Source organism: Cygnus olor, chromosome 5 (genome assembly GCF_009769625.2).
Source record: "Cygnus olor isolate bCygOlo1 chromosome 5, bCygOlo1.pri.v2, whole genome shotgun sequence".
Classification (NCBI taxonomy): domain Eukaryota; kingdom Metazoa; phylum Chordata; class Aves; order Anseriformes; family Anatidae; genus Cygnus; species Cygnus olor.
In genome coordinates this window covers 63,637,727-63,665,374 of record NC_049173.1, presented here as the reverse complement: position 1 = coordinate 63,665,374, position 27,648 = coordinate 63,637,727, and the positions used below count along the sequence as shown (strand labels likewise).

The window sequence follows — 27,648 nt, the reverse complement described above, 5'->3', positions numbered from 1 at the left end:
GGCTGTTTCTGTTTTATAACTAATTATATTCAGACACTCTTAAACAATATAATTTGCTTGCGGGGGGGATGGTCTGAAAGCAGAGGTGGTGTGTGCCTCATCTCTCAGTCTTCCTCATAGTAGATGCTCCTGGTCTTCCACCATTCTCACTGACCAGAGTTGTCTCTGTGTTTATAGCTCACTGGGTTTTGTGCCAAAGTCATTTCTCAACCTTTGGGATCCAAGGCTTCTAACATTGGATGTGATTGCAAGAGTGCTCTAGGGGAACACCTGTGGGTTCTTAAAAGTTATTCTATTTCTTGAACGGTGCTGCTTCCTTGGAAAATCTTATAGCAAGGCACTTGATCCTGTTTACATATGGAAGGTGGACCATATATAAACAGTCCTCAGTAAAAGTTCCTCTGTCACTGGGAACCCTTTTGCAGTGTCCCTCTGAGGAAACTGAGCAGAGTAATCAAAGAGCTTGCATCTTAAATCCAAATCAATATGCCACTCACATCTGTTGTTTGAGAGTATAGCATTTCACCCTTTTCGATAAAGAACCCATATGTGGGAGGCTGACGTAATCTTTCTCAGATGGTTGGTACCTGATCAGTTTCAGATAAATATTATCTCCTTGCATTTGTTGTTGTTCTTAGCCCCAACACTTCCTGTGTTATGAACCTTGTGGGAAAGTTTGCTTGAGTGACAGGCCCTGGCTAATTTCACCACATCCAGAAATCTAATGATTTAAACTTCTGGATTCCGATCCATATCACCTACAGTCCCATATGGCTTGTGTTCGTTGCTAAGCATTGCTCAAAGTATTTTCTTTATTGCATTAAAGACCTTTTGAATTATTATGTACCAGTATCTGCAGAACAGAGCATCCTTCGGGGAAATTGAGTTTAGGTTCTTCAAGCAAGCATTTAGTGTTGAAACAAAGCAAAGTAGACAGAATTTGGAACCTAAAGGCTTTCTTATAGAGAAAACACACAAGATATCTCTTCGTCCTCAAGATTTTCATCCTGGAAATCTGGACTATTTGTTGGACTCCCAGGGCACCCATGCCAGCCACTTTTACCGTGTATTGTTATCTGCCTCTCTCGTTTTCCTCACATAGAGAATAAGCACATATGTCATAGGTAAGGTGACCAGAGTCACCCAAGGCTCTAGAGGCTGGTGACCAAAGTTTCTTCTTTACCTTCTGGGGGAAAAAAAAGTCACAAACCAGAATGTTCAGGCAGTGACACTGTAAGACATTTTGCATGGCTATTTGCAGAAACAACACATTTTTGAAGACAATCAGTGGTAGTCTTTACTATCTATGCTTCAGCAAGCAAATATGAATCGTCCAGATTTACCAGGCAACAGCGAAACTCTCTGGTGTCGCACGAGTCCGTTGTGCAGAACTGTGTGTAATACTGAAAGCAGCTTTTGAGTTGAAGTCTGCTGAGATAGGGGACTGTCGTTCTAATGGTTTGAATAAGTAGACTTTGGGTCAAGCTGTTAGGAAATAGCAATGTTGCCACCTGAGAAGTGGAGTATAGTTTGTTTTCTTTTAATGAACAAGGTTTTCTCTTTGGCTTTTCTTTTTTGAAAAGTGGTATTTGCTATGCAGGATATGGATTGCTGCAGATGGACCAGTTCATTCATTTGAACATTCAAGGTGTTGCCTCTTCACATGACTGAGTAAGTAAAAGATTGTTACTTGCATAAGATATTTTATTTTCAGAAGGATACTATATTTAAAAGTTAGAGTTTGGATTCTGCATGTGTGCATTACTGCCAAGCACAGGAAAGGCAGTGAGGTTAGCACTCATGTACTTTGCTACAAGGCAAGGACTTAACTGATGTTTTGGGATTTTCCTTATCTGAACTGGAAAAGAGAAGATTCATTTCAGGGTAACGTGTAATTTGTATATTTTTTTTCTTCTTGAATTATAATATGGATTATTGTGTCTTTTTTTTTTATTATTTTGAAAGTAAGCTCCAGTTAAACTTCAAAGTACTATTTTAATTTTGAAAAGAAATCTTAATACACTTCATTTTAGAAAACGCTGTGGAAAAAATGTGTCCTTAATTATTTACAAGTAAAATATTTCAGCATGGATTTTGTACCACCAAATCTTTACTTTTTGATGAACAAAATGTTGAAGGCAGTGCAACTTGCGTCAGTATTCTTGTCTGCTTTAATACTCACGGAAATGTCTAGATCATTCTATCTATGAAGAGAAAATAAAGTATTTTCTTCTGTTTAAAAGGATGGCTTATAAGGAAGAGGAGTGAATCTTCAAAAGCCAAAATAAAAAAGCTCCCAAACTGGACTCCTGTTTTCCAGTGTCTCCAGCCTGTGCTCCCAACAGGCAGAGTAGCATGAGGCCGAAGTGCTCACAAGGACTGCTGTGCGTCCTGAGGAAAGTTTTCTGTTGCAGTTCCATTTTGCTGTGGGGCTGCAGATAACCTCCCTGTCATGTTGCGTTTAGTGAAACTGGCAGAAGATTTTGGAAATTGTTTCCCCAAGGATAGCAAACTTAAAATATGTTTTCTGTTTTTTTAACTTTAGGTTAGCTAGGAAGATCTACATAGCTGAGAACCTCGATAAGTGTGAATAATTGAATTTACCATCAACCCTTTTTGTAAGCAGGAAATCATATTGTAATGCAATATTGCTGTTCAAAGGAAAGATGCTAGCTTGCAAGAGTGTCTTTCCTGTTCGCTACATCTGTTTGTGTAAACAGGGATGTTTTGAACTTTGTCTGAACCAGATCAGTATCTTGGCCTGGAATTAATCATCAGGAAAACCAGTGACCCAGTTCCCCAAAGCTGCTCTAATGCCAGCATAGCTGCTACTTCTTAAGCTCCTCCATGGGTCAAGAGCAACATGCTGAATGACTCTGAAAAGTATGTTCTGATACTTGTTCTTTCTCCAAAATCCACCTCTAATACCAGCCCCTGCTATCCCATTACTCTTGTTGTGTTAACAAAGAGTTGGGTGAATGAAAGTTTGGAGGGTTGGAGAAAGAGTTTTTTCCCGAATCTGTTTCTTTAGGGCTAGTTGACATTCTGCCTACATGAGATAGGAGCATAAAAATAAATCTGGTTCAGCATGTGGTTCTGTTTTGAATATTCAATAGAGCTGCTGAAAAGCCCAGGTGCAGCGGAACGCCTGTGGGTGAGAGAGCTGGGGAGGGAGGAGTGTGCTATACTGACCCAAGCATCACCCCTTGGGCAGCCTTTCCACCCCGATACCAGTGCCAACATTGCCTTCACTGGCATGTAGCAAATTAGTAGGGATTGGAATTTCCAAGCAACATGAGCTCAAACACCTCAGGAAACAGAGTCTCTTTGCTCCAGTTTCCTCTTGCTGGGTGTTGAGCTGTGTGGTGTTCCTAAGCTGTGCTGGCAGGAAGGGCTCAGGTTGTGGTGGAAGCAGGTTCTCGCTGTGGAGAGGTGACCTGCCTGCCCTACAGCCCTGCTGTGGTGCCCCAGGTGTTGGCAACCCTAGGAGGGTCCTCTTGGGCCATTAGGGCCAATGCCTTTCTACTGGGAGACGGACGTATCCCTTACAAATGACACAGCAGGTACCGTTTGACCCTGTAGTTCTGCTTGTTGGAAAGCCATTCGAATATTTTGCTAGTATTGCCAGGTAGAAATATTCTTGTAATTTCCAGCCTAGGACTACTCATGGCCAGTTTCTGTCTAAATTGTTCTCAAGTTGATCAGAATAAAATGGGTGCTGAGTACAGTGAGTGAGGTCTGCCTTGCGAGCTTGTGGAAAATCCCTGCTGAGCAGGTTCCTCTCCTAGGCTTGCAGCATTAGCCTGGTTGACTGTGTTTGACTGGAAATATTCAGCATGGTCCTGATGCTCTTTAAAATGGAGGAACGTGGGTCTGGTCCCACTCTTGGAGAAGCCCGTGGAAAGGCCCACATTTGTCTTCAGTGGTCTGGAGAATTCAGCCTTATATGGCTTGCATAGAGCAGGCGCCAGATGCATCTCCCACCCACGGTTCAGGCAACGAACATGTGTGCACAAGGCTGGTGCAATTATGAGAGAATTCAAAGGGAGCTATATATCCAAAAAGAAATATTCATAGGCTGATGTGTGCCTCAACAGCGTACTTTCACACAGCCACCATCTGTAGTGTGGGGCCTCTCCAGAGAAAGGAACATCAGACGTGCCCTGGTTCCTCAGGATCATGAGATGTACACGGATGTTCCCTGGGGCTGGGCTGAAGGTACCACCTCTGGGGGTTCTGTGTGGCTATTTTTAAGAGTTCTGACCAGATTGTTTAGTTCAGGAGCATAGAGCAGCTTGCTTACTTGCAGTTTAATCTGGAAGAGAGGTCTTTTGGTTGCATGCATTTTTGCAGTCAAGAGGGATATTTAGGGGAAGTGAAGCTGAAGCATAAGCAGCACATAATGATTTATTTGGAAACAATAATTGCAGGAATGACTGTGGAGTGGGCTATGGGTAGAACTAGTGAATGGAAAGTTGATGTTCTCAAAAACTGTAACCTGTCAAGGAAAGGCTGATGTGTAGATGAATATGTTGATATTTGCTACAGGAAGATACCAGTAAGTTTTGCTGGTGTGAAACCTCATGCACTGGGGTGGTGGATCCATTCTAAGTTCTTGGTTTTCATCTCCAGTAGTACCATTTCTAGGGTATGGATTCCTGTGGTTTCTCAAACCCAGGAGGCGTGGGGTGGGGAAGAGCTGACCCTCAGCAGGTTGGATGTGGGGTCTCTGCAGAACATGGGGTTGTCGCATCCTGAATGCCTGCTTCCCCTGGCAGACTGTGGCTGCATCAGGCCCCAGGATGGTGGCAGCAGCCTGCAAGAAGTAGTTGTCAGCTTTCAGTCAGGAAGAGAAAGCTGTCATTGTAACTACACATGGTTGTCAAAAGTCTCTCATTTTTGTCATTAAGTATAGCAGTGCGGACACTGGGGTTGGAGTGCGCTGGTCTGGCCTTTCAGTATTCAAATACCAGCCTGGCTGATTTATTTTTTCACTCTCCTTCATCTTTATACATCCTTTAAGGGCTGCCATGTTGTGGTCCACATGCTGTTGTATTTAGCTGGCAAGTGAAGCAGTTCATGATTGCTCTGTATATAATTACAGTGGCTAAGAACATTTAAAGTTTGAGCGAGGATTGTTCTGTCACAGTGCGCTCTTACATAGTATGGTTGTGTGGGAGGTGGCAGGTGATAGATGTGAAAGGAAAAAAAAATCCTTCTTTACTCTTGCCAACTCCACCAATTTTATTGTGATTTTTTTAATGTGATTTTTTTTTTTCTTTCCTCTTTTAAGGCCCAGGTTCCTGTAGTTCAATGATTATTAGAAAATCTTGACCCTTTCTATCTTTTATACCTACAAGGAAAACTTGGAAATGTGTGTCCCAAAGGCTTGAAATGTACAATGCTAGTAGGAGGAGATCAACATTTACCTGTACCTATTTTTTTTTTATTTGCTTAGGTAATTTTCTCAAAAAAGTTTCTTAAAATGTTGTCTCAAGGCATGGAAATACTTAAGCCTAATAGTACAAAATTCTTTTTATTCTCATTGTCTACTTTCTAGTGTGTTGTAGGGAAAGAAGGAGATAAGTGTGCCTCAGCCTTTCTTCCAGCTGTCGATGGGCACTACAGGAGAGTAACTGCATCTATGCAGAGTGTCGAAGAAATGACATTTCCTGAATGGAAGGGATCCAGCGCCTTGTATCCTGGGGGGGTGATATCTTTCATTGTCCTTAACACAGATGAGTAGCTACAAGGGACAGTTGAACTCATAGCTTTGAATAACTTGCTATTTATTGCATAGTTACTTTCCTACTGATGTCACTGGAAATATATTTGATATTGCTACCAATCCCTAGCAAGGCCAAAGATCCTGCCAGGGGAGAAGCTGGTAGTCCAGAATTCCAGTTCTGTGTAACTAAACAAATATTTCAGTAAATCCCTGAGAATGGAAGCTGGGGGCCTTGGCATGACAAGCAGACCCATCAAAAGTGGATTTTTTGTTGTTTGTCTTGCATTTGATTTTAATAACAGGCAAAGATTTCCATGCAGAAGAATGCACATACTGTACACAATTTGTCTAAAGCATACTTTTACTAAAAGGGAGGAAAAAAAAAGAGGAGGAAAGGAATAACTTTTCAGAGAGAATTTCTTACTGGTGTTGTCTTCTATTTAAAATGAGGTGTTAGCTCACAGGCTGGAAGTGTTTTCCTGCCTCAGTGTAATGTATCTTTTCTGATCATGCTATCCACTTTGCTCCTGTTCCAGTAAGTGCTGTGAGGTCTGTGATGAAGGTGAGCAGGGGCATTTGATCAGGGCTGTTGGCTGCCCAGGCTCTCCCTGCCTGCAATTCCTGCAAAGCTGAGCTTTGCGGGAAGTCAGATGTGATTGTGTATAGAGTCCTCTTTATTTTTTTTTTTTCTATTTTTATTTTTTTAATGCCAGTTACCCACATGAGGCTAGACCAATTTGCTTTCAAAGTTTTTAACTGGGAGCAAAGTGTTTTGAGGTTTCATTTTCTGACTCTGTAAGATTTGATTGTTCCTTGATGCCTTTCAATGGCTACCCGGTTTTATTTGGTAGAATGCAAGCTGGAGTTGAAAGCACTGAACTGTTACAAAAACAAAAAACAAAACAAAAAAAAACCAAAGAGACAAAACAAACAAACAAACACCTAACAACAAAACCACCCCAAAAAAACAAGCCTTCCAGGATATGAAGTTCATAGAAAGTTGCATGTGGATTCAGACAATAAGGCATGCAGGAAGAAGGTCTTTGCATCAGTAATAACCAAATGAGAGGGGTGTAGTTGGTCACTCTGGTGGTGGTTTTCCAACAGCCTGTTATTTGACTGTGTCATCACAGCTTTAAAACAGGCAGGTTTACCAGTGTGCTGTGTTTATATTCGTGGCTGAATGCTCTGTGGGTCAGCCTTGGAGCCCAGCCGCTGGTATGATGCTGGCATTTTTTGTGGACTCATTAATGACAGGAACAATCTTCTGTCTTCAAGTGTCTGTGGATAGTTTTTTTATCAGTCATTTCAGCAACTAGTTGGCAGGTTCAAACCGGTACTTCAGCATCTGAAGCCTTGGCTAATTGTAGGCATGAACTGTAACTTCAAAACTTGCTACCACCTACTTAATGAAGCTGCCTCTGTTTGGTAGTTGCAGTGCCTTTGCAGACATCTAACACAGTTTACCTTGCATTACCTTCAGGTTATAAGATTAATGTCGTTTTGCCTTATATATGTTTTGTCTGAAAAAATCTTCTACAGGCAATTAGTTTTTTCATCAGTGGTCTTAGTCTGCAGGTAGTAGTCACAGCTGTGTGGGCATCAGGAGACCATTAGTCCTCTACAGGAGATAATCTGACTCATTAATAAGTATTATAATCCTGTACCATGGCACTGAGAGTTTGATGTAACTTTGGGTAGGTTAGCAGTACCATATTAGTGCTTAAATTTAGGGTTTGGAAGGTTTGTCCTGCCCACACGCTCACCAGCGGGCAACGGGCTGCAGCTGTATGGATGTGATGGGTGCTCACAGGTGAGCAGTGTGAGCTGTGTGCCAAGGGGGTGGGAGTGCCTGGCCCTCAGCTCTGTGCTTGCATGTAGGTGACCTTTCGTTCTAACAAAAGATTCCAGGATCTCTTTCTTCTGACACCTACCGCTCAATGACTTTGAGGAGCAAGGGCTTATGAGGCAGCAGATTGGTACAGTTAAAACAAGCTAAACATAAAATTGTTGGGAATCAGAATGGCTTTACTTTGCCACCTAAGAGTCATGCTTCACATATGAATGATCTTTCAACCTAAACTTAAACCGTGAGGTTCAGGGCAGAACTATTTATAGAATTGGTTAGGTCTGTAATTCCCTGCATGAATAACAGGATGGTCTGAAAGAGAAAACAAAGATCCTTACTTCTCAGCAAAGGCGCAGAATGAAGATGATCAAATTCTCTTGGGTTTTCTTATTACTGGTGTATTTTTTTCATCTTGTGGAGCAGAATTGGTGGGGTTTCAGAAATATACTCAATCAGTGTAAACCATTTCCTATTGTGGCTGGCAGCTGTTTGCAGATGTGGGGCACAGCAGCAATCCTTATGAAACAACTGCTTGTGGAGAACAGATGAGTCTGAGCTTCTGGTTAAGGGAGAATGTGTCCCCATAAATTACTGCATTATTATATATCAGGAGCACTTCTCTAGCCTCTCATTGGAGCAGCCATTGAGTGGGATTCTGCATCCCACACTTGAAAATGGTCCCAGCTCAGCCAAATATTTGACCGTGTGCTTGAAAGCTAAGCATTGATTTCAGCAGCTTGCTTAAGGGCTGACTAAGGTTTCACGCTGGTCTGGAAGGCTGCAGTAGTTCTCATGACTCTTCTCATATGGTGTTTTCTCCAGTGACAGGGGACAGCACTATTTGTGTGCTTTCTGTGCTTATGAAATAGTGATCAATCCTCCTCCCTAGCAGTGCAAAACTCTCTTTTGCAATGCTATGAAAACCCCTTCTACGTGGCTGGATCACTGGGGATGTGTCTGAGGGTGAGAGTGGGGGTGACACATCCACTGATACTGTGGTGTTGGTGGGGAATGAGTTGGCCCAGGTTCACGTACGCTCGAAGTTCACTGATTGTGCATTACAGCGTGAATGCGTGTGTGGCAGAGGGCAAAGTTGAAACAGAGCAAGAAAGTTAAGTTAAGCTAATTAACTGCCTTCCCATTAAGGAAGGAGAACCAAATCAAAAGATACAGAGAAGATTATTCAAGGTCAAATGACACTCTTGATTTTCCATCACTACCATCTGAGACTTGTAATGTATGACTAGCCCAAAGCTTGCCGGGCGGTGTGCTGCAGGGGTGGTTTGCCTTAGTCATCATGTCTCACCCTGAATGGGCTGAGCCGTGGTATTGTTGTACCCATTATAGATATTGACATAATTCAGTGTTTGCTTGTTTTTCTCCCATGCACAATGTTGTTTTATAGTGTGCGTGTGTGTTTTTTTTATTTTTAAAGAGGAAAAATACTAAATCAGCCTTAATTTGCCAATGACCAACTGATACCCCAGAGGGTCAGTTACTGTGACAGGCAGGAAGCTGGTGATAGTCGGGGTCCATGCAGCTGTGGGTAGTTGCTACTGGCAAGAGTATCTGTGCTGACTCAGGCTTCCATAGAGAGTCTTGGGATTTCAAGTTTACCATGCATGTTTGTTCCTCCTCCATTGATTCAGTGTGCTAAATTGAAGACAGTTCAACAGAGAGATAAGAAAGAGAAAAAACAAGGGCAGACAGACTTTTCGTCATTTTGGACAAAAATAAATGTATGGTATAAACCCATTCCCAGAGTTGTACAGCCCTGCCTTTGTGTTTTGAGAGTGCACATGATTTACTGCAGAAATCAGTTTGGCATAGTATAGGCTGTGCAGATTCAGCAGGACCTACCATTATCTTGTCATGTTTTTTAGCAAACTGACTTTTACAAGGCAGCAGTTCAAAAACATGAAGGAGAAATGTGCTGAAAACCCATCGTTTCATGTCCCCCCACCCAGTGTGTGCTGGCAAATCTGCCACAGCTGCACCCACGGGCAATGGTGGTGGTGCGCAGCTCCCTCGCTTGTGGGCTTTGGGCATTCTCTGTGCGTGAGCTGGTATGGGTCTTGATTTTATTATTGTGCTGCAAAACTCCCAAGCTGCTGATTTTTATGCTAAGTATGAGAGTTCAGACATGGCTTTCTGTCATGTTTCACTTTACAGACTTAATAACATTTCATTTGTACAGCGAGAGTAACAAATGCACTGTTAGCAAAATTTTGCAAATCTTGCTGCTTTTCAGCTCTGCTTACCCACAGCCTGCAGTCTCAAATGGACAAAGGAAAACGGACAGAAAGCTGCTGGGTTCATGGACTTGCCCTGACTAGCATTTGAAGGCAGAGTTTGAGCTAGATGCACCATGTGTTGGAGCCAGAAGGACGTTTTTAAAGTATGTCCCTGTTACAGTCTCAGCACTGAAGCAGTATTTCTGCATTCTCAAATGCTTAGCAAATGTGCCTAGGTTTTTGTTTATTTTTAAGGGGTTAATATAAAATGTGTAGAATTTTCCTACCTTCTAGGCATTCCGAATGTTCAGCAAATGTACACCTCAGAAAATAGCTCCTATTTAATAATATCTTTATACACTACTGTTAAGAGATGGCTATCTCAGACAGCAAAGCTGTGGATGTGCCCAAGGGTGAAAAATGAACAGTAAGAACTGGGGAAGGGAGAAGGAAAGTGTGTTGTTTGTGCAGGTTTTTTTCAATGGAGAATGTGTGTGAAGGTAGGGGTGGAGATGTTCTGCAGAGCACTTTGAGATAACAAACAGCTTGCTTTAGCTTAACAGAGTGGATTGAAATTGACCTCTTTCACTGGGTTTTAAGGTGAAACTTCAGGGCTAGAGGTGTTTTCCCTCCAGCTCCTGAGCTTAGTGTGAAGAACAGTTGGTTGGTTGATACCACTGTCCTCTCCTTGCAGTTTGACAGGTGCCCCGCAACAGTGTGTGTGCATCACTGTGCTCTGTGAAACTACTCTACAAACCCTGTCTCAAGCTGGGCATTTTCTTGAAGACATGACTGCTTTCTCTGTAGAAAGTACTTGTTTTCTTTTCTTTCCTCATTAGAAACTACTTTTCACTCAAAAGACCCCCCTGATTTTGAAGAATGAGGCAGAACAGAGATGCCAGTAAAGGAGACCCATCCACTGATGCAGCAGGTTTCAGACCCCCTCCTGCAGCCCATCCCTTGGTAGATTTTACTTCCTGTAATAAGGTCTTAAAATCTTTTGAATGGCTCATCCAATAGAAAAGCCTCTACTCTGTATTAATGGTTAATAGGTCTTTCTACCAGATGTAAAATCCAGTGAAACATATACAGTTTCTTTGGTTTTAACAGGAACAGATGATTTAATAAGCAGCTATAAATCTCTTGGGAATGTACAGACATAGTCAAACAGAACACTTCTGCCAGATTTTTCACTGACTAGACATACAGCATATGAGTCATAGCAGTCTGCTCCATTCTCCATCTCAAATGCCTGCTGTTGTTGTTTTTGCTTTCAGAGGTGCTGTGCTGCATATGGGGGGGGTTATCACCCTCTTGTGTTAATGGGCTTGCTCTTTTATCCAGGAGATAGTGTTCAGGCAGCTGACTTTCATTCTCTGGCTGTGCATGACATTTCTTTTCCATTCCGTAGCCCAGCTTGTGATTTTATAGTTGTATAGTGAACATATTCGAGGATTGTATTAATACAGCCTCCTAAATGGAGTTAGTAGTGGGAAAGTGGTTAAATTAAAAGGGGGTGTAGTCAGCCTCTTTCTTAATACAGCAATGCTTTCCTTCCAACAATCTTAGGCCACCATATGAAGTTTAATACATTTATACTAACAGTATTTCTAATGAACTTCATTTATTACCAGGTCCTCAGAGATGAGAAAACTGAGACAGAAAACAGATTCGGGTACCCGTGGCTCATGCTAAATTGCAGGAGAGGGTTACATTTCCTGAAGTATTTTAAATACCATTCCAAATGGATGTAAAATGGCATTGTGTTTTAGAAACATCTTCATTTCCACCTTGTTGGTTTGCTGGCTTTCCATGAGTGTCATTGGATGTCTAGGAACTGGGAATGCAAGATCCTGCTTTGAGCATTTCACAGTTTGTTTGCAAGCCGTGTTAGCTACACTTGGGAGCCCCTGTAAAGGAGGTGAGGTACTAGAATTGCTGCTATTTGCTCCAGGTCACACCATGGTAAATCAGAGATGAAATTGGTGATAAAACACCAGTCTGGGTAGGAAGTTTTCAACCACTGTGGAGGTGCTTGTAAGACAGATGCGGTACAGCTTATTGTGAATGCAGCTGGATGGAGGAGATATTTAAAATGGCCTACAGTACATTTTTTTTTAATCTTGCAGTGTAACTAACTAATATTTTAGAGAGTGATCAGATATGAAATCTTTGTCTAAGAAAAATGGTGCAAACTTGTGATTTAATTTCATGCATAGACAGGAGAAAACATGGTCTAAATCTTTCATTCCCTCAGGACCTACATTCACTTCTGTTGTGTTCCGGGACCATGTAAATTGTGAGGAAAGCTTCTGATTTCAGTGGTAGGGATGACAAAGAAAACTTCTACGTGTTTGGCCTTTTTCAGGCTGAAGGGAGTATCAAAAATGCATAGATGTGGAACAGGTTAAGAAACTGGAAACAGTTTCTTGGAGGTTGATTTACGTATGGAATTGTAAAAGGTGAAGAACAATGTATGTTGTTTGAAGTTTGTGGTGAGACTGTAGTTTACTGTGTTGTTCCAGTAACGCTTGCTTCTGAGTTGCCGGAGGTTCAGAAAGCCAAAGAGCTATTGCGTTATTACATAAAGGACATTGTCCAAAGTCATATAACTGGATGGGGTCAAAATCAAGAACAGCATTTGATTCTTCTGATTCCTTGTTGGGTCCCTTCTCTGTTTCCTTCACAGTGTGGATTTCATCCATATATATGTGTGCAAAAAGGCCCTTTCAGATCTTTCTTGCAAATGGAGAGCATTGCTTTGTGATTCCAGTAAGCACATGGCTCTCATATTTACTGATGAGACTTTCACACATGAGGAAATTAGAAAACTGAAGTTGTAATCGGCATGTCTGTTCTTGAATGGGGAATTTTCCCCGAAGCAAGCTGCAATGCACTCTCTTAATGGTTTGAATCTTACGGTTCAGATTTTCCATAGGCTGCTTCCAGCATCATGGGCAGTAACCTGTGTTTGCAATGAGCATGCACACACCCAGCTGCGAGGGTAGCAGCCATAAGTTACATGTCTCAGTCTCAGCTGTTAATTGGTCATGGTCAATGCCTTTAGATGTTTGGCCCTGCATTTAGATGGGGATGTTGGTGTGGTGTTCAGTGCTCGTGGTATTACAGGCCAGGGCTGCGCCAGAAATCTAGACTTATAGCAGGGTTTTTGCTAGCACTTCTTCGCTGGCAGCGAGATCTTTTGCAAACTTTCTGATGCACAGTCTTTGCCCACTGAATGGCCACCGCTCAGCTGGTGTTGTAGGGTTTCAGCATTCCACAGCAAGCAGCAGCAGTTCCTGGGAGCTGTCTGTCCCCTTAAAGCAATGTAGTACGTAGCAATGGGGAACATCATGTGACTACATGGACCTTATCCAGTGTTTTAAACAAAAATATCCATAACGGTGTCCTGGCCTGTATAAGCTGTATAGTTTTCCCAGACTTGGAAGAAAAGTACTGGTACTTTCCCAAGTTCCACCCTTTTCAGTTAGATGTTAAAAAAAAACAAGCCACACACAACATTGGTTCTTGCTTTTCTTTTGTCTCTAAAATGGGAGATACTGTAATTAAAAGAAGAAATTATGCTTTTTAGTGGCAAGAGGCAACGTTATCTCTGAACCATCGGTTTTGATGAAAATAAAGTAAAATGACTACTTTTAATATATATTTTTTTCCTTAAATAATGACTTCTACTCTTAGTGAGGAAAAGGAGACTGGTAGGTGTGTGATTCCCCAGCAGACTGAACCAGGGTTTCAGGAGAGACCTTTCATGGATGTGGGGCTGTCTTCAGAGGCTTTCCCCACCTCTTTTTGGAAAAGTGCACAGAGCCAGAGGGGGAAGAATGACCTTGCTTTTAAGGCATTCATCTGGAGCTCAGGCACTTGGAGCTGAATTCCCAATGCTGGGACATGCTTCCTCTGTGGTCTGCAGTGTGTTGCTCAGGGGATGTCTGTGCTGCACAATGGAGCTTGGCACACAGAGCCCTAGGGCTGACTCCAAGAGGTCTGCACAGCCGCACGGCGCAGGGGGACACTGTGTGGAGACACGACTTCTTTCCTGAAAAAATGTGGCTGTGATAGCTCAAGCCTTGTGCTGTTGGGGCTGTGTTGCTTTCAGTTTTGAGTTCTGTGGCTATGGCTCATTTGGCAATCTCCATACTACGCTTCATTGCTAAACCCAAGAAGCACTAAGGTACTCAGAAATCTCACTGAAGTTCACCAAATGTTTTTGAACTGTCTGCACAGTCTGGTTTTAGATGACTTCTGTTTTGCACAAGCTTGTCCTGGCCACTCCGCTGTCACTGATTTTCATTTCCTCTGTGGCACTGGAAGCCAGCTAGAAGGCAAGTTTAACTTCAGCAGTTTCCCATGCCCAAGCAAATAGTTTTCTAGGAACAAAAGAAGTTCCAGTGTCCCTTGGAGCTGGGCTGGCCCTGACTGCCTTGCGGGGCCTAAACACAACCTCACGGGAGGCAGCAGAGCCTCGCGGGCAGAGCTCAGCTGTGCGCTGTTTCTGAGGGGAGCGATGTGCAGCCTCGTGCACAAATCCACTTAACGCCTTTGTTCCAGGCAGCCAGACAGCAGTGGCATTTACCCAGATCTGTAAAGCACATGGAGGGTCATGAATGAAAGAATGAAAGGAGCTGTGTATATTCAAAGTAATATTTTGTTTATCTGCTCTATCCAAAATAGAGAAGAAAATAACTTTATTGTCTGTGGCTTGAAAAATCTGCCTGCTGTTATGATCATGGAAGACAAACTCATTATATGCCTAAGAAAACAGATGCTGTTGCTGGCTTTGGTTTCTGCGGGGTGTAGGTGATTTGGGGGAGCGCTGGGCTGGTGCTCCCAGTACCCTTCCTCCCCAGAGATGCTAAGCAGGGCTCGTAGGCACCCTCAGCATGTTACCAGCACTTCACAGCATCTCCAGGCCAACTTGAAGGTTCAAGTCATGACTGAAATAAAGGAAGCCAACTGCAGAAGTTATCCCACAGATAAGTCATTGCTTTGTGTGCAAACGAACGTCAGGCTGACATTTTCTTTTTCGAGTCTCTTGGCTAATAGGATTTGGAAGATAAGATCTATCCAGTCAGAACGGGTTGCATAAACTTCCTGTGAACTTTTATAGCTGGCGATCAAAAGGAATCACAAAACATGTTGCTGTTTTTTTATCTATTTCTTTATTTAGAAGTTCAAAGAGAGCACAGAGCTATTGGTTGTGTTTTTTCTCATGTAAACAAGGTGATATCATAGTGGATGCTCAGGCTTAGGCCCTCTGATTTCCCATTTTGTGTTTAAATTAAGAGCTCTTTTGTACAGGGTGGGAAAGCGTACAAAAAATCACCCCAACCAGCATGCATGTTCTGCTTAAGAACCAGCACTGCATTATTGAATGTATTTGTCCTTGTGTTCCTTGCTTTCCTGGCTAAGAGATGCTCTTCCCTTTATAAGTGCAACAGAAATTGTTCCCAACAGCATCTTTGTTCTCTGTCCCATGACCCGAGCGAAAGTCATTTCGTACAGGAAGGGCTACCTGACGCCAGTTTGAAAGGTGGAGATTTAGCTTAAAGGGTCTGTCTTTTCCCATCATTTATGTGCTCTGAGAAGAATTCTGCCTCTTTGCGTTAAATCAGAGTTTTGCAGCACTTGTTCAGCTGTACACAAGATTCGGTGCTCCCAGAGTTGTATTCATGTGAGTCCTGCTTGCATTGCAATTCCAGGTGTGAGGGGATCTGTTTTTTCAATTGCCCTCTAGTCCCATGTGTAGCATGTTGTGTTGCAGGATGTGCGTTGTGAACAAGGACAACAGAAACTTGTCCTTTGGCTTTTACTTAAAAGAAAGAGCAGTGAACTAAGACAAACTGAGATATCTTGCATTCATGTAGGGTTAAACCAGAACTCCTGCGGAATTTCAAGCAACTCATTGACATCTCTGCTGGCATCACTTCCCAGAGGAAGCCTGCTTGTCTCATTTGTCCCTCTTCTTGGGACACAAATCCGCGCTTGGTAGGGAAATATATGCAGTAAAAAGTGGTATAGGAAGAAGCTAACCCCTACAAAGAGCAAAGTTGTCTCCTTTTGTCCAGACAGAACAAAGTGTCCCTTCAGGAGCTTCTCCCCTCCACCAGTTGTGGTCCCACTGCTTCCTGCTGTACCTTTTCGGGCATGCCTGGGATGCAACACAGACTCGCACAGGAAGGGTTTTGGCGGGCATGCAGATGGGTTGGAGACAGGGCTGGCTCTGGAGAATTAAGGAGTAGAAGGACTTCTTTAACACGAGCTTCCCAGCTTTTGGTTATCCCTATGGCTTGACCTGGTGCCACCTGAAACAGTTTGCAGCACTGGGATGTCAAGGGCTGGCTGAATTGGCTGCCTGGGCCTGGCGCCAGTTCGTATGGCTGGTTTGGCTTTGCACTGCTTTCCTAGCAGGGTGAGCTGTAATATGTGTCTCCTGTCGTGAATCAGGTTGTAGGTATGGATAATTCTCAGACCAGGCATTTACATGAGTTGGTTCTGCATTGTTCAGATTTAAAGTTGTTTTATTAAGGAATTATTCAGCTTATTGCTCAGCAGTTTTTCAGCCTCATTAGTATGTTTAGCATGGGGAGTGTGTCCCAGTTATATCATCAAATAGCATTTTAAAGCTTTAATTGCCAAATAAAATTTATTTCCGTCTGTCTTTTCTAAAATATACAATATTACTAAAGAACCACTTTGGTAAAATATTGTAGCACATGTTTGGCATATTTTTAAGTTTTTTTGAAGTCAATGTTTAAGTGCTTTGCTGAACCAAGGCCTAAAACAATAATAGTCACAATGTAAATCTACTTTATTTCTGAATAAGTGTTCACACAGGAGTTGAAAGTGTGTCAGGTTCTTGTCACGACCTCCCAGGTACAGATATCCTCTTAATTTCACTGAATCACTCAGCAACTTTGGCAAATTTTTACCTTGCATCCAGTTGAGAGGTCCAAGTCAGACCCAAGTATGGCAGGCCTTCGCGTGCAAAAAGAGATCAAACTGAATTGGGATATAGAGCCATGAAGTGGTGGGCAACATCCCAAAGTGTGCTCAGCTGTGATTAGTTGTTTCCTATATACATACAGTGTGCGCGCGCGTGTGTATATATATATATATATATATATATATATGCATGTGTACTTTTTTTCTGGGTTAGTGAAATCAGTACAGTGCTTCAAACATGATCCTTGTTGGGCTGTTAAAGAAGTCATGGAAATTTTTAATTCTGCTTGAAGAGAGAGTGGTGGAAATGCTATGAGTGATGATTCTGATGCTGAAACGGGAGAAGAAAACAAGTTCATAGCTGACTGATTTAGGCCTGTGCCTGTGCAGTCCCACTGAAACCAGGGGGCCTCATATGTTGGGTCAACTCCTTTATTGTTTGCTGGGCCATGACGTATTTTTATACTACTTACTGTGATACCACAATTCCAGCAAAGCATGATTTAGTGAAGTTTGAAGTTAACGTGTCACTGAAGTCAGGGGAAGCTTTATTCACGCCAACAAAGCACAGAGCCCCAATGGGAGGTTGGATGTGCCATCTTGTGGCATTTGCCTTGTTGCTGTGCTGTTGTGTGCAATGTTGAAAGATAAAGGCCAATGCTGCAGACTTAAATCGTAGGAGAACTCACCTTATGGGACTGCTCCAAAGAGTATGGCAGCTGCTGCACTGGATATCATCCTCTTGTCCCATATAGGAGTCACTGGGTGTCTTATGCCAAAGTATTGAGCACTGTGCCTCTAAACAGAGAGTAAAGAACACAGTTTATCTAGTGTGTGCATGCTTTACATTATGAGCTGGCTGGGGCCTTTTCCCTTATTTCCATACCTTTGCAAGTCGCTGCCTGGTGATCAGGAAGCGCTACCTGGTTCCCTGCCTCTCCCAGTGAGGTCAGCAGGAGCTGTGGGCACTTGCCTTTTCATGGCATCCCCATGCTGGGACAGGGTACTCGAGCTTCACTATTTGCTGCTGTGTTTTAAGGTTATCTATGTCTGATTTGATATGTATTCACTGAGGTCACTAGAAAGAAGGTCAGGGACTGTGGTGTAGAGACGACATGAGCAGGAACAGAAATAAGGTGGTCATCTTCTGTGGGAAAGGGGGAGAGGCAGACCCCCGTGAAAGGCAAGAAGCTATCTGAGGAGGGTGGAAAAATCACGAATCATTGTACACAAGTATTTTTATGTGGAACTTAGTTTTTTTTAAAAAAAGTGCAAGGAAATATTTCACTGAAGTGAATTCAGTGATTGATCTCCATTTACACCTACCGCAGATTTATGCTGTTGTTGTGGGCAGCTTAGTTTGTAGCTTATCTATTTTCATCTTTTTAAATCCTGAAGTTGATGTTATGTTTTTACCAAGTGAAAATAATAAAATGTCATGAGTCATTTAGAAGCAAATCTGATGTTTGTTTCATCTCGTGTTGCTAATGATGGCTGCATGATTTGAAAAGCATTCAGTGAAGAAGCTGAGACCATGCAGCTTGTGGAGTGAGCAGCTCATATTTCCATTCCCCATCCTGAGGGCAGGGACACCAGGTGTGCCCTGGTGAGGACTCTCGCTGTGCTCTCATCCTTTTTGGTGCATGTCTGCTCCTGTGTGTGTCACGTGGCTTCTGCATCTTGTGCCTGTGACCACAGAGCATAGGAAGGAGCACGTCCAACCGGTGAGAAAAGGGAAGTGTGTCGGAAATAAGAAACTTAATATCAGCCATATGTGAGTAATGGATTGTTTGTCTACCGCAGGGGATGAAGATACATATTCTAATGCTTTCTGATCACAGTGTAGCCATGACATTTCTTTCTTTATTTTGCAATTAACCTAGTATTAGCTGTTCATCATGTCCTCTGTCTATAATCCTAAATTCTGTCTTTACCCTAACTCTTGCTCTGGAGTGTAGATGTGTTCATAGAAAAGCCCAGGGAAGGAAAAAAAAAGATGGACATGGTTCTTATTTCACATGGGCCAACCTGAACAAAACATTTTGCCTCTTGGCCAGGAGTTGATCAGGAGTGTATTCATGAGGCTTGGAACAGAAGGGTGCTTGTCTGGGGTCTCTGGTCGTAGTTACCTGCCTGAGACCAAACCTTGGGCTGTAGTTCTACTACTGTACTTTGTACTTGCATAGCTGTGCATGCATGATATATTTTAACTACTTCATTTGTTTTGTCTGGAGCTGTTGACTGTAACTGAGTGTATATGTAATGCAGTGAGCATATTCAGTTGTTTATAAATGCTAAAGCGCATGCTCCCCTGAGATACTTGCCATGTATGCAGATGTGGTCTCCTAATAAAGTGCTACAGAGCCTTGTGATAAACTCTGGAGTGGGACACGATGCAGATGGTTCGTATATGCTCCCACGTTACCAGTAATGGGGTCTGTAGAAAATCTGAGATTGATGGACAAGACTTGATCACTTCACCTGCCCATTGATCAATTCATAGTGTTGTTCTTAAAAATATATATATATTGTTTTTATTCCTTTCACGCATTTGAGCACTCCCTTTGCATTGGTGCCGGGTAAAACATTCCTTTCTTGGGAGGAGTTACCTGCCTCCCCCTTTCCCCAGTTACGCAGCTGAAACTGTGCCCACTTGCAGCATGCAGTGAGTTTAACTCAGTCACATACCAAAGGGAACTTTTCAAGACAAAAACATGTACTGATTTTTCATATTTGGTTCCTATGGTTCTGCTGGGCTTCGCTGGTATGCTGTCAAGGGAACCTAGCATGAACTTGCAAGCTTAGCATGTGCCACATTCATGTCTAGACAAACTGTTTAATGTGATGTCATTCTGGTGTCTTTTGGATTCTTCATAGCTGAAGTAGTTGTCTTGATGTTCATCTACCTGTGAATAGTCTTCATGCAGTTCTTGATAACAGTGTAAAATATGCTTTGTGTAGCCTTTGTGTAGTGCTTTTGGTAGAAAGAGAGGTGGTTTAGGTGTACAGTCCACTGGGAGTTCTGTCATTCATAAAATGTAGGGTTTTCAGAAGTATAGTCGACGCTATGCTCCAGTGTAGCTTATATTTTATGATATGTGATGTGTAGAGACAAGTGTTCACGTAGGATGGTTCAGCTATCTCAGAGTGTCTATGGTCTTTTTTATCCCACCTTTGCAATCAAGTTACAAACACAAACTGAATAGAAATATGATGGAACTTTTTTATATCTCCTCGTGTGTAAACCTAGCTGTTTTGGTTATGTAATGTATGTACACATTTTTGTATGTTGAGCGTTGTAAATAACACATAAATAGTTAGTTGCAAATGCTGGTTTTATTTTAAATATATAATGCAGGGGTGAAATGTCATAACAGCATAGTGACGTGGTTGACAGCGAAAAAATAAATTGGATTTCCGACTTTGCGCTGCACTGTCAGCTTTATATTTTTATGCCCACTAGAGGGACTCTTGCTTATACTACTCATTGCAGAAAGCAGAGTCACGCAGTCCCTTTAGTATCTTTTATGCAACTTCAAAACTCTGAATGACTGACTCCAGTTAAATCCTCTGAAGAGTAAGTCTCCAAGCTGTTTGTCAAAGTGTAAAAACTTTGGGCATGGTGCTGTTCTTCTGAGTCCAAATACTTTCCTGAATTTTCTTAATACTCTTAAAAAAAAAAAAAAAAAAGAAAAAAAAAGTATTTTTTCTCTCAACTTCTCAGTCCAAGCTTTCCCATATGACATTGCTGGGGATTGATTAATTTATTTTTTTTTTTTGTCCAAGAAAAAATGTTGTGTGTCTTTATGTTTGGAATTAGCTTTGGTTTTGCAACCATAGAGCCAGTGAATATGGTAAATTAATCTGTTCTTGAACTCTCAAATATTGAAATAGGTTTCTCCTTTAACTGGGAGATACTGAGTTTTGGGTTAGAGGCATGTAAACTTATAGTCAGTATGAGAAAAATTCCAAATATATCTGTTCTTTCTTGTTTAGCTGGGGGATCACTTTGTTTGCCTTGTCAAAAAGCATTGCATGCTCCTGACCAGAAGATTTCTTCTTAATTACAGAAACATGAAAGGATACAGGAAGTCCTGAATGACCACGATGAATAATACCTGTGCTAATTAGGTTACTGGCTGGGTACTGGGAGAACAACAAGGTAAGCAGTCAGGTCATGCCAGCAGCATTTCATGTAACCTGCGTAATTGTGTTTCAACAAAGCTTTAGTGCTTTCAGATATCAAATTCATAACAAGTTGCGCAAAGACAAATAGCCTGCAGGTTTGAACGCAATAGATTCACTTTTAGTTCAGACCTTTGACAAGCAAACATCTGTTTTCCTTCCTGGGAGAAAAAAGTATAAGTTCTCTGTCACATTTTGTTTCTTTCTCTCTTTTTTTTCTTCTTTTTTTTAATCCTGAATTGTTGTTTTCTTTTTAAAGGCAATATCTTTGATTTCAACAATCGATTCATGACCAAAGCTCAGCTTCCTGGGCTGACTCAAGGAAGGGCTTGGAGGAGGGGTGGAATGCTTCAAAAACTTAGCTGATGAAAAGGCATGCTGTTTTGTGGATGCCTCCCAGAATTGTTTAAATGTGTGTGCGCGCGCGCGTGCGTGTGTATGAAAAAAGAGAGAGAGATCTCCATGACAACTGGCCCGGCCAGTCTGTGTTCTCTGCAATCATTTTAGCTGGAATCAGTGCTGCGAAAGGTCATATGAAGGAGTTGTGGGAAGCACAGCAGGTATTAGACGCTAAACGACTGGTTTTCTGGTTGCCTCAGATAATAAGACAGAGTTTTGTCTGGGAAATACAAATCTGAGAATGGAGTGGAAAGGGGAATGCTCCAAATTTCAGGTAACAAAAACTGCTTTTTAAATGTTATTTCCTCCCATTTTAGAGTGCTTTTTTTTTTTTTTTTTTTAATCCTCTCTGTGGTGTTTACTCCCAGCCCGAGTGTCTGTGCTAGCTTGGATTCCCTAGCTCTGGGGAATGATGTCATGCAGCAACAGTTGGATTCTATTAGCCAGTGAAAGAGGAAACATCCTGCATTTTTTTGGGGAAAAGAAAAAAAGATGCTTTGGCTCTTTGTTGAATCTTGTGCAAAGGCTGCAAGAAGTGTTCAAAAAAAAGTTTCTAAAAATTTATTTCCCTGAAAATGTCATTAGGACCTAGAAAACATCCAAAACACTGCAACAATTACTGCTGTATGCAAGAAAATAATTGTGGAAGTGTTACAGAATTCAGGAAACATTTTTTTTCCCCAGATGTTTCTATATACATCTTTAATGAGAAAATTAATTGCATCTTAATAGAGCAGAGGATTTGGAACCTCTACACGCTTGGGATCCTTTAGCAATTGTTTGGAGGATGTGCTGCTAAAGAGTTTCTTTTGAGTTGGGCTCTGTCTCAATCTGCTGCTTATGAATAGATGATGCTGGCAGCATTGTTCTTAATAAGGCTTTCAGTCCTTGTGTGTTTTTCATAGTTTTAAGCTAGCCTTTTTGGAAGGGGTTGGGAGGGAAATACAGCAAAAAAAAATTAATTAAAATTCAGCAATTGAGAGAGGCTTTTTTCTCCCCTTTCATTAGAGATGTTTGTTAAATGCTGTAGTCCACAGTCAATATTAGGGTGGCATTCATAGCATTTTAATAATTAATGTACAATTACTGTGTCTTAATGAAGAGACTTAGAAAATTGATACAGTACTACTTTGTTGAACATCACAAAAAGTACTCTGTACTGATAATCGCGATGAGAAGTTTAGGTCACTCCTGCATTGTTTAAAACTCTCCTCCAGCAGATGCTTGCTTCTACTTTTATGTTGCTTTGATCCCTTCTGTGCATTTCAGATGCGATCCAAAGCATGCTGGAGTCCATGGGAGTTTTCCCATCAACTTCAAAGGTCCTGCCTGAGAACTTCTCAGCCTCTGTTTTAGTCTTTTGACTACAGGACCAGGCCACAGGCTCTCACTTTTCTTTCTTGAACTTTCCAAACAGAGGGTCTTTTGTATTGCAACAAACAATACCAGACACTGCTGACTGGCTTCTGTGTGGCTGCTAACACGCACTGGAGATAATGATGATGCTTATTTCTGCTTTCTGCTATCATCATTCTAGGTAGGGAAAAGTGCGGTGAAAGGAAATCAAATCCACCTCTCCACCTCTACTCCTCACACAAGGCTATTATTTCTACATCTGTGTGTGCGAGTGGAAATTGTTCCTTGATTAAAGGGCAGAATCAGATGTGCTTCAAGGAAGAATTCCAGGAAGACTTTCATGGGAAAGCACTGTTATCACTGTGATCCCTCAGTAGAGTACTCATGAGGCTGCCACGGGGAAGGCAGTCTTTCTGCAGCACACATACAGAACTGACAGCTGTCTTCTGTGAAACCGTCACTAATCAGCACAGTCTAACACTTTGTGTCCCCCTTTTCAACCAGATTTGGCCAGCATGACTGTAAATAAAATACTGCTGTTAGTGAATATTAATTAACAGTCTGGTTCAATGGTTGAAAAAATTAGTAACTTTTCCTCTGTTTGATTGTTGGAAGGACTTTAATAAGAAATCCTTGTGCCGTTCTTTAACAGAAATTTATTATCTGGGGAGCTGATGTATTAGTTCAGACAATCTTCCTCCTTAAGAAGTAATACCATGATGATTACCTAAGTTTAAGGCTCATTTGTGGAAAAAATGCTATTCATCCCTGAAATTTCCAAGACAGAAATCATGATTATGATTTTCAAAATCTGAACCACTGCTTGCAAGTGTTTACGTTTTGCAGATAGTCAGTTTGATACTCCTGAGAGATCTCTGCCAGATGTTGCAAAGTGGGCATCCTGAAGGCAATAGTTGCTTTTTGAAGTCTACCTGTTCTGTGGTGCAGTGCAGCGGGGAGCCGGGTGAGTTCTGTCGCAGTATTTCTGGCCAAGTGGCATTTCCCATAGTGGCTGTATTGTAGTATTTACCTGTTAATTTGTCAAATGATACAAGGCATCATTTTCCTAGTAATTTAATATAATTTTCAAGTGTCCTAGTATTCTGAATGGTTCCAAATGAAATTTGCGTATGTAATATACTATATAGATCTTACCAGTAGGAAATTAAAAAAGTTAATCAATCATAATATATTTATAACTGCACTCATAACAAGATACCTGCTAGCTGACCTACTAAGGCTGGTCTTAAATGTAACCAGCTGCACACAGGCATTGGCACTATATTTTTTTCCATTCATTAAAGGAGTAAACAATTCAAGAAGGCTGCTGCTGTACCCAGTAACTTGTGCGGAGTTCTCACAGCAGTTTGTACAGGAGTAGTGGCTCTGGGTAACACAGATCCTGTGGACACGTACTCCTACATCTGTGCATCTTGAAGAGAGCTGTTTAACACTGCTGTCCCGACACAGATCTCCTTGTTGGTCCCATGCACTTTTCTCTGTGAGCTCCATGCCTACATTCTGTCCATGGATAGTGAGTGTCTCAGAGTTTTCCAGAGAGCTTGATGTGTTCTTTGATAGGATTAGTTATGTTGCCTCATTGCAGTTAGAGGGAAAGTGAAAGGATGTGGCAGAAATGTTTTTTTGCCTCTCCTTGATTATCTAACAAGTAATTTTTATATTGAGTTTTAATTGCTTGTTTTATCTTGCATAAGATCATCTTTTGTGTAACTACTCATGCTCCATCCACCCCACAGGCTGATGTGTATGTTTCCCTGTTACCAGTTGCAGTGAGTTCCAGGTTAATTGCTGTGTGGATGTTTGTCTTTATTAGCTGGAAACAGACTGATTTGTGAATGAAGTGAAGTTATCTAGAAGTCTAGGGCTGACTTTGTCATACTTTACTGACTTTGTCATTCAATACTCGTTTCTGTTCTTACTCCATTCTCTAAATAAATAAAGTCTTCACTTTCTCTTCTGAAAGTCTAAGGCACTGTAAAAACAATATAGTTGTCTCTGTTTCTACAGTTTGAAGGCTGGAAGATCTTCAGAGAACCTATTACAGATGTGGACAGATGTACCATTAAATTCTTGAACATGAGATCAGTATTTTCCTTATGTAACCTTATGCTTACAATAGATATAATTTGTAGATTGAAAACAACAGGGCTGCATATTTGGAAGAGCTTCTTATGAGGATGCTCAAATCTTTCCTTCATTTTCTGTAGGTTAATTTCAGTTCTACCAGTGTGAACAACCAGTTCGCACTGTTCTTTCTTCTTGTGTGTTGTCTTCTGGCCATGGTGACTCTGAGTGACTTTTGAAGGTGTAAAACGTGAAGTGCAAAATTATTTGTTCTGAGCAGCACACACTGGAGATATGAGTGTGGCTACCTTTAGTTGCAGGAAGAACCTTGAATTGATTGCACTGTCATTCTGCTCTGCAGTGCAGGGGCTCATTAGTGCTAATCAGTGATCTCTGTTCTGCCTTTGCATCTTTGACCTAGTTGCTTTTCTGAACTTAACACAGTTGCCAGCGTGACACAAAGCAGACTCTTGGCACAGCCCTGATCACAGAGCAGGGAGAGATCTGGCAACTTTCACACAAATCCATTATAATTAAGGCTTCCGGTCTGGGATTTAAACTTCTTTCTCTTAAAAGCCTGAGAAGCACTTTTTTTTTTTTTTTTTTTTTTTTTAATTTTTCAGGCTGAAAATGAGCCTTCTGTTGGTAGAGCAAAGTCCCGTGATAGTACTAGCTGCTGGCAGACCTGGGAGAGGCAGGTGCTTTTCCTGTTCCTTCGGAAGGCTTTTCAAATGTGCTCCTATCCTGAGCACGTTTGGAGCAGAACCTCCCAGGTTTTCCTCAGTTTCACGTGACAACAACAGAGGCTACTAAGCAGCTAGTGGAGTGTTGCACAGCTGGCTTTCCTCCAGTGCCAGATCTTATTCTGAGTTCCAGCCCCATAGCATTAATTCTCTCTGCCTACTTGGAGCCAAACTGCCATATGCAAGGGGTGTTCAAAGGAGTCCCATTTCCCCATCCAGTCAGAGGCAGAGTTCCCAGCTTGAACAGTTTTTTTTTGGTTTTGTTTTTGTTGTGTTTCCTCCCTCCACCCCCCAGTGTAGTTTGATGACAAGAAGATGAATCAGAGGCTAAAACTTCTGCCAATGGCAAGAGTGCAGTTTGGCATCCTTTACGCAGCTGGCATCCAAAGGATACAAGCCATCAAATTATCCTGTGCTCCTGGTCCAGCTGAGCCTGCTAGTTTATGGCCAGAACATCCCTCCCCTTCCTTGAAGCATGCTTGGAAGTGGAAAGGCATCACTAAGCATTTACCATGGTAGGGACAGGTTGGGGACAGTTCGACAATTTTGACGGTACAAAATGTGCTCCATACAACGCACTTTCGTGCCTCCTTGGTAGAAAGCAAAAAGCAATTTGAGAGCTGCAACAGCATGGAAGCGTTTGCAGCTGCACAATTCATGTTCCCATGTTTCAGTCTCACACAGGCCCGGCCCATGCAGACCTTCTATTATTAGTTTTAAAAGGAGAATAGCTGACAGCTGATTAATTTGAATGGAGTATTCCAGAGAGCTGTTTTATGGCTGAGTTGTCAAGAGTGGCAAGCCAAGAAAGTATTGACTAAAGTTACAAAGAAAAATCTCTGATGTAGAACACAATTCTGTTTATCCAAAAGATTTGTAGGGGACTAAAACATCTTCATACTGCTCTGCTGTCAACATGTTCAGACTTGTGCTGGGGTAGGTAAGAAGCTGCACAACTCAGCCTCTTGCACTTTTCAGCCAGCATTTCCTGAGAAAGCTCCCCTGGGGTGTCCTGGGATGTTGTCAATAGGAAGGGGGCACATTAAAATTCAGTCTTCAGAAACTTGCCTGAAAATAATTTCAGGTGACTCATTCTGGTGCTGGCTTTAGGAAAAAGTCAAGTTGGTTTCAGAACGAAGAGTGAAAAAACATTTTTGGGTACTAGATATGCTTTGTGGAATCAGCTCTCTGCATTAGAGCTGCTGTGTTCTGCATCACATTGGTTTTCACCATTGCACTGACCCTGCTAGCTCACACTTTGGGCAGCAGATTGACTTTTGGGAACATATGAAGACCAAAGGGCAAATGATGTTTTTGCAGCGCTCTTTTATTTAGTAACAGCACATTGCAGTAGGTTGCATGTTGAGTAGTATCACCCTCTGGACATGCACAAAGAGCTGTCTGTCCACTTTCCTTTCCTGTGGAAAGCACTGCCCTTGTAATGTTGCCTGTAAGCAAGACACTGCTCCCCAGCATGGGCAGCTGAAGCACAGCTCCTGCTGGAGGCTCTTTCCCTCACCTGAGTCTTCAGCAGGGAAGGAGAGCCAGTCCTGTTCGTGATTCTGCACAAGATGATCTGCATAGGTTTTCCCACTCCAACTGCAATGAGCCTCTGCCATGACACTGTAATGTACCTGCTTTCCTGGGACTGTTTACTCTACCTCTGCTTGGGACTCTGTGGCACAGAAGTTAGAAAAGGTGAGAGCAAAGAATGGCGTGGGGTGAGAAAGCTAAACTGCCCTCCCAGTTGCTCTGGGCTGGGAGGAGCCTGTGTGTTTTTCAGGGCAGAGAGCTTGTGTCTGTGAGGATGATTGGGTGGTCGCCTGGGCAGAGACGGTGTCCCTGTGGGCTAGGCTGGGGCTGCTGTCAGGGTATGGAGGAGGTGCTCCTGGAATGGACATGCAGCTGAGGTCCTAACGGACCCTTCCTGTCACCATGTGCTGCCTCTGCCCTCCTGGTTGCTTTGTCCCTTGGGACCATGGAGATGGGTGAAGGATAGCCCTGAGAGTGGGGCTTTTTTCCCTTTCTGTCCAGCAGGGTCCTATTATAGCTGAACTCTCCCTGTAAAAGAGATTTGTTGCATGCAAAGGCTGGATGTCGGCAGAG

General features: G+C 42.2%; 1 protein-coding gene across 8 annotated transcripts in view; it reads left to right on the top strand.

The window, feature by feature from the left end:
• The window catches only part of DENND2B (DENN domain containing 2B), a 166,964-nt gene that overhangs the window by 21,811 nt on the left and 117,505 nt on the right, over positions 1-27,648 (top strand). For 4 of the 8 annotated variants that reach the window (XM_040559047.1, XM_040559045.1, XM_040559053.1 and 1 more), the window contains exons 2-3: positions 1,601-1,671; positions 20,845-20,936. The exons of 1 other annotated variant lie outside the window; for it this stretch is intronic. The gene's annotated coding sequence lies outside the window, so the exon portion shown is untranslated. Of the gene's footprint in view, positions 1-1,600; positions 1,672-20,844; positions 20,937-21,399; positions 21,633-27,648 lie in introns of those variants that run through there. 3 more of the 8 variants (XM_040559046.1, XM_040559052.1, XM_040559049.1) reach the window with 2 other exon arrangements.